Source organism: Tribolium madens, unplaced genomic scaffold (assembly GCF_015345945.1).
Source record: "Tribolium madens isolate multiple individuals breed KSU strain unplaced genomic scaffold, Tmad_KSU_1.1 Scaffold_20;HRSCAF=117;Tcas5.2_LG4, whole genome shotgun sequence".
NCBI classification, from domain to species: Eukaryota; Metazoa; Arthropoda; class Insecta; order Coleoptera; family Tenebrionidae; genus Tribolium; species Tribolium madens.
Genome location: NW_025400985.1, coordinates 14531338 through 14539336, shown reverse-complemented (window position 1 = coordinate 14539336; position 7999 = coordinate 14531338). Strand labels below are relative to the sequence as shown.

At 34.0% G+C, this 7999-nt stretch overlaps 1 pseudogene; it reads left to right on the top strand.

Moving 5' to 3' along the window:
• The first annotated feature begins 1015 nt into the window (after positions 1-1015).
• LOC123005297 lies at positions 1016-3972 on the top strand (annotated as a pseudogene).
• The last annotated feature ends 4027 nt before the right edge of the window (positions 3973-7999 follow it).

The window sequence follows — 7999 nt, the reverse complement described above, 5'->3', positions numbered from 1 at the left end:
GAGCACAAGTCGCCTTTATTACATTATGTGTTATGTCAGGGTTAACACCAATTTGTGTATCAAAAATTCTAAACTTGAACACTTACGCTCCAAAAGTACATTTTACCATCTGTCTTGCTGCAGATAGTATATAGTTAAATCGCCGTTTCTCTTGTGTAAGATCACGGCTAGGATAGGTCTAGGCCCACGCGACCGCATTGACGATATTTCATGTTGGTAGCGGGGCAGTTTCTTACTACTTTGGGGTTGTGGTTGAAGCCACATCGGGAACACTCAGCCGTTTCTTCGTATCTGCGATTTCTTGAATTTTGGATATAGTTGACATTTTCGGCAAATTGAGAACCCTTTTTGTTTTGATATTGTGTTTGTTCGTATATTTGACACTGTTCTATGACTTCACTAAGTGACAGTTCTTTTTCTAAAAGTTTTCTTCTTAGTTCCACTGGAGCCCGCAGATGCATTAATTTGTCCTTAATGGTAATTTCTCGAGCTTCTCGTTCATTGTTGCCGAACAGACATTTGTTTGCCTGTGACCTACACCTCATGGCGAATTTGCTCAGGTTCTCTCCTTCTTCTGGTTTCATACTTCGAAATACATGTCTTTCGAAGCAAGAATTTTGTTGTGGGGAAAAGTGGTTGTCGAGGGCGTCAATTTTTAATACGTCATTCTTTGTTTCGGGGTTATAGTCTTCAAGGGCGCCTGGTAAAGAGAATGCAACCTCTTGAAGTTGCGGTCCGCCCAGGTGTGATAATTTGTTTTTCTTTCTCACTGTGTCTGTGATTTCTTCTGCATTTAGGTACAGCGTTACCGATCGCAACCATCTTTTCCACTCGATAGCTATTAGTCGCAGGCAAAATGTTTAATTGAAGATTGGTCCATTATTGGATTTGATCCACTCTGAAGTATGTTTTGATGTGTTTTTGTGTTAGCAAAGTTTAGTTCGCTTACCTGTGTAACAATTTATATAACGTTACGTGCCAAATGTCGCACTTTTAATCTAATCGTGGCTGTCAAATGTCAAATCTGTTGTCGTACCATAACGCATTGCGTGCGTACCCCGCCCTCATCAATGCGACCGACTGTCGAAACGTCCGTATTCGGTTTGTATCACTTGGTAGGATTTATTAATCCACCTCCTCTGGTAGAATTTAATCCGCCCCTCTGGCAGAATTTACTCCACCCCTCTGGTGGAATTTAACCACCTCTCTGGTAGAATTTAATCCACCCTTCTGGTGGAATTTAATCCATCCTTCTGGTAGCATTTAATCCACCCTTTGATTTCTTAAACGAATTTAATCGGCTGTTTTGGTAGACTTTAATCCACCCAGTTTCCGTTTTTTTTTTCCAAATAAGAATATTTACCTCGTCGCCAATTGTGGTGACCTGGGTCTCAATTAAAGACCGTTGTTTCGATAGCTCTTTATTTATCACAACTGCTTCTCAGCGGTGATACATACGGAACAACTTTCTATATTTTGTCGTACAAAAACTCAAGATAATGAACAATAAGAAATTAATAATGAATGATTTTATACTCTATTTAGTCGATCTCCACAATTACATATAAATAAATATTACTTGCATTAAGTAAACAAAGAAATAAGTACCTAGAGGAAGAAATTGACTGCCCAGTAAAGAATTTTAAACAGTATGTCTCCGGAATGAGTTTACAAAAAGAAAAAAATGTTATCTTTGATTTTAGACCTAGATTTAGAATAGTTAATTTTTCTCTTGATTTTGGACTAAAAACAATTTTTCTCTGCTTTTCAAATCTCCTTACATTGGCGTTGTATTTTTTTGACAACGATGTCACTTTGAAAATTAATTAATTATATAATTGAATAATGATTGTTCTTGTTACCAATGACTTTGTATTTTTTATCTTAAAGCTGTTTTTTAGAATTGCCATTTAATAACATTATGTTTTTCAGAAGCATTTTTGTTATTTAACTTTCGTAAACTCTTTTGTCAAAGTGGCATCGTGGCAAAGTGGCATTTATTTTTCAAAATCTCAAATTGATTGATTGATATTGATGTTGTTCTGTTTGTTTTATTTGATTTAACGGGTTTTTGAGCAAAATTAATACAAAAATAAGCTTAGAAACCACAAATTTGGTCGAAAATGCTTTGAAGGACGTTTTTGTACTAAAACCTTAGGTTTTTCGCTAGATTTCGCTAAAACAAACTCAATGATTAAGAAATTAAGTTTAAAATTACATTAATTTTGTATTTCTCGACCACTTTAGCATTTTTTCAGCTAGAAACACGATTAATTCGCAAAATTTTGTTGAAAACAAGAAGAAAAATCATAGACTTATACCGAAAAGCATGTTGTTTTTACTTTTTTTAAGAGTTTAAGCAGATTCTCAAGCTGAAAACTGCGTTTTTTGCGAAACATAGCCATACAAATAATTTGGTGAAAATATGTCAAATTTTTCAAGTCGGATCTGGTGAATTTTATGTTTTTGATATGGCAACACTGGAGCATTTCTATCAATACGAGTTTAGTGATTAGCCCTGATTGTGTGGTCGATTCCGACGATTTTCTTCAGTGTTATAATTACGAGTATACAGCCTGAGGAGAAATTGGGGTTTTACACGTGGCAATCAATAATTTCGTTTTCACTCCTTTAAACTTCATTTTATACAATATAGACTCGAATAATTTATATAAACAAGGGCTACATCCTCAATTTTTACACCTACTTGTAAACATGCCTCTACTTTTCAATTTATTCGCATACTTCAATTTTTGCCAAGCTACTTACAAATAAGTAACTGAACAGTAACCGATTAGATCTCTTTGTGTTTGCAGTTTTATGACTGATCGACATCAATTGTTACCAACTGAGCGGAGTATAAAACGGCTTATGATGTTATCATATTTGGGCCCTTTGGCAATTTTTTTGATATTCCCCCACCAGGAATCACGATTTTTGATCCCGTTAATACTTCCACTGGTTTATTTATGTAGCAGTAGTGTGTTTCCCGAAACTGATAATATTTTAATCAAAGCAACAACGATCAAAGAAGCCACGTCTAGAGTGGCCAAGACAAATACATTCATCAAATTGTGGATTATTCTCAATTTAGTTTTAGTTTTTTTTTTGGCTTTTTTCATCAAGGAGGAGTTTACCAATCTGCTGATTTTTTATACAAAAATATGAAACGTGATTCAAGAACTGAGTATTATGTTGTTACGAGTCATATTTATTCGTTGTCGAAGAATTTAATTACACTAAACATATGAAACATACAGTGAGTAGGAGGTTTTTTCTCTATGAGAAAGAATTTTCCGACTTGTCGTTAAAGTCGTTAAAGATCTGGAAATCTTAGATAAAAAGCTGCAGGAATATAGAAAGAATTTCAAAAGTAAAAAATACAAATTGATTTTAATTATTTCAAGTATTGAGCGATCAAGATTTGTAATTAAGTAATTGTAATCGAGTCATCCTTGGATTGGAAAACGTATGTCTATAAAATGTCAAGTAAATTGACAAGTCGAAAGGTAAAGTGGCATGATCAAAAAGGTGATGATTATAATACAAATTTATAATTCACCTTCAAAAAAGAACGGTCCTATTCGTATACGTGAGCGACTAATTCCAGACCATTTTGACGTTTTACTTTTCGACTTGTCGTTTTATTTGACGTTTCATATACAGTTAGTTCAAAAACAGACATACGTTCTCGGATGCAAAGAAGACTCGATTACAAATTATCTTGATTGCTCGATAGTTTGGAAGACCACTTATATATTATTCAAATATATATTATATATATTATTCAAATAGACTCGAATTTAAACTCGTTAAAACTTTTTATCCACATATCAGTACTGAAGCGTTTCCGGATTTAGAACAGGACTTGCTTTATTTTTACTCGAATTTGATAGTGTGAGTTCTCTGTCACATTGTTTGAGCAAGTTTGTTTATTCTTTTGGTCTCAATTTATACGAAATTCAATTGTGAAAAGCGTTGATTCRAATTTGATGATTTGATTTTTTTAGAGTTTAAATTATTATTTGTATGCATTTTACTATGTTCTGTCTATTGAAGTATATGATCTGAATTACAACTGTTGCAAATTTTGTGATTATTTTCCTTTGAAAATCACAGTCTGTTCAAAATTTCAACTCTTATAATGTTAGTAATATGTAGCACTCTCTCGCTTCGCTCACTCGGACTTCGATGGGCGTACTGCATTTGGTATTTATGTAAATATTTCGTTTGATTAAATAAACAGGAGATTCGAAGAAACACTTTAATTGTTATAAATTTACAGAATATACACATCATAAATATTTAAAATTAAATTTGTTTTACCCTATACTCCTCTAGTTTAGGACGTCCCTAATTCGATTTAATCCATCAAAACACCATCTTTGCAATCCTAATCAACGTAGTTTTACTTGAACATATATTTTTTCAAGATTAAAAATTATTGAGGCAGTTCATTTTTGATTTTTGATTTTGATCACAACTTCAAATATGCCATACCAACCCTAGGCGGATTGCGGCGGATGTAATTATTATGAATTTCTCTCACTTAACACCTAGAGAAAAAGAGCACAAAGTCCGTTTTCCGGAACAACTTGGAACTTTTTTTAAATTATTGTCTTTGTGAAAATGTCATTAAAAACATATTTTTATAAGCAAAAATGGAAAACAGTGAAATATAAAACATTTTCTGGAAATAAATTATTTTTTTTTTGAATGGCGTAGAATAATAATCAACAATCATCCAAAATTCCACAAAATTAGCAGGTCTTGAAATGAACAAGTTGAGGAAAATGGCAGGAAATCTATTTTCGCATAATTCACTGCTTTCTCACATACTTTGGAAGGTTTTAATAAATCATTTTATCTAGTCTTTTAAGTTATAAAATACCATTTTAATTTGAGCCGATGTCGCTCTTTTGGTGCTTTCCGTTCCACTGTGCGGCGTGCCATTAAGTTTTAAATATCTTCTACGGAGTCCACCGTCAACATAACTGTTGCTGTCGGAAAAAATCTTTAAAGTGAAACGTAGCGACGTTGACTATATAAGACTAATTTGTTATTTTGGTGCATGGAATTCGATCTGTTCCTATAAATAATACCAAATTTCCAAGATGGTTTTCCTGAAATATGAGCCATGTCGAAGTTGGCGTTATACGGCACGTCCTATATTTTCTTCAATATTGAATCTATTGTATAGACTCTTTTATTCTGGGAGTAAAATTTTCAAAACGCTGACCACTGACCACCGCATACCACAAAAAAGCTCATAATTGTAACTCTTCTGGTTCTTGCTTCTGAGTCTTGCTCAAACAGTACCAAACCCCCTACTCAGTCGAAGTGTGGGTGGGCGGGACACTCATTTTTTATATAATTGATTGAAAATATCAACAAATGTTATTTCATTTATCTTAAATTTGGTCAGGTCAGTTGTAGCAATTGCCCACTTCTTCAATTTCTGTGATTTCATTGCAGGTTTTATTATCGGAAGACATTCGTTCTCAAAGAGATACATAAAACTTCTTACATTTAGTTTTTTCTGCTTCTTGAATAACTTTCAATTTGCTGTGCTGTGAAAACAATGACAATTTTTTTAATCAATAAAAATCACGTTAACTTACCTATATTTCCTATTCAAACATCTATAACTCTACCATTTTTTATTGTGTTGAAATCGTATTTGGGTATACGAGAGAGAAAGGTTAGATCTGTCTTTTGGTTATTCATAATTAGAAAAATAATTAAGAAACCGCCATATTGTAAGGTTACGTTTAGGAAACTTCAAATACCCTTAACTCAATTTTTCTAAATAAAACACCATAATTTTTTCTTCACTAAATGAAAGAGAATTTAATTCTGCATGTTTCTGTATTAACATTTCCTATAATTATATTTGCTAGTTTGAGAGCAATTCAATTAAATTTTAATAATTCAAATACTTCCATAGTCGGTATAGAATAAAAAAATTTTTGTCCTCATTGTCATTAACAGCATTGTATATTTATTCAAACAATTCTATTTTTTTTCTCACAATACCAAGAAATGTTGAATCATCGTGCGATTAATATTATTCCCGTTACTATCAGTCTACATTTTCACTGTTCAAGTGTTTTGAGCTAACGAGACATTTGCTATAATCCACAGCGTCTGCATTAAATGAATAAAGCCTCAGGCTTTAAAACCATTGTGAAGTGTTTCTGGTTTTACACTTGACATAACAACTTTTTTTTAAACTGATGTGAATGTCAGTTTGATTATGCCTTTACCTGGGTGTTCAGCATGCTATTCTCTCACTGCTTTTTGCCAACCTATTTTAATAGGCCGAAAAACGGTAACATCTGCGGGCTGCAGGATTCAGGTGGTATTTGGATATAATGCTATCAGTTCTATGCCAAATTTTGCACACAGGACATTCAATTAGTATGTGAGGTGTGAGTTATGGCCGCCAATAAATAATATGACCGGTAGTTCTATGCCTCGTTTCATTAAATAGGGGTGGAAGACTTAACGATGTACTCATAAAAGGTCTGTGCCGTCATCTAGCCATTATCACTGCGGCCCATTTCCCCAATCGTCTGGGATAGTCATCGAAATTTTCTCAGGTATTCTTTTATAAGGAAAATCCACCATTGGGCTACAAGTCTTTCCGTCAGCAGAAAAGGTGAACATTACTGTTATATTCTTTTTCGACGATCCATAATCAACAGTGTAGACATTTTTATAGCCTTTCGGAGCTAGAACTTTACCGGCTTTGGGACATATTTGAAAGCCAGTTTCATCACCGTTGAAAATACGTGAAGGATCTTTTATTACATTTTCTAGGGATTTTTCCTCAATCTTTGTATGGATGTCAGCAAACCACTTTCTAATGTCGTTTTCTGATACACACGCTCTAGCTGAAGTAACAGCCTCAGTACTACGTGAAACAGTTTAAGGGTGACGCTTAAGAAAAGCTTTCATCTAACCTTCTCCAGACCTGCTACCTTTGATAGGATTCGAACGTGGGTGTTCCTTTAAAAATTGCTGAACACTAGAAATTATGTCATCTTTTTTCCTGGGAAAGCTTTTTTGAGCGAGCTCTGTGATCCATCTTACTATAGTATTTTCTTCATCTTCCGTCAATACTGGAGATGGACCAAAAGCGCTTTGACATGCAGGATTTTTTAACTTGAATTGTAAAGTAGCTCGTGGTATGCCTTGAACAAAAACACGATCAGCCCGTCACACCAAACTTTTATTTAAAACACAACGCGTTTCAAACACACAGCGTTTCAAACACAAAGTGGTCATCCTCACCTGAGGTGAGTTGGCTAATCGTGTTTTTGTTCATCGTTTCCATATCAAGCAGATCCAAGAAGAAGAAGGTGGTATGCCTTGAGCATTTTGAATTTCGAGCAAGCGCTCATTGGTCTTGTTGGCCTATAAGTTGGAGCTTTTGGCATGGTGAAACTGTAAATAAAACAAATATCTAACGTACTACCAGTGGCGGCTCGTGGTATTTTTCTCAAGTGGGCACACAGAAAAAAAATATATAATTTAAGTAAAGCCAAATGGCTTAAATTAAAACGAATGAGTTTCAATTGCCACCATTTCATTTCATTTTTAAAACATGTTTTACAAAATATGATTTTTATAGACTTGCAAAAAATAAAGTAAAGTTACTTATTTCATTTGTACATGAAGTCTAGTCTCCTATCCTTAGCAGCAGAAAACGTTTCAATAACTTTATTGTCAAAATCTGGTATGGACCGAATGAATGTTTTTTCGATAGATAACACTGCCAGCGCATTTAGTCTGTCTTCTGTCATTGTACTTCTCAAAAAGGTCTTTATCCGTTTCAAAGTGGAAAAGCAACGTTCACATTCACTTGTAGACATAGGCATCGTACAAATAATGTTCACCAGCTTGAAAGTTTCTGTTAATACGGTTTTTAAATTATTATCGTTTATAAACACCAATAGTGCCAAAATCCCGTTTAGCCTAAGCATATCATCCCTTT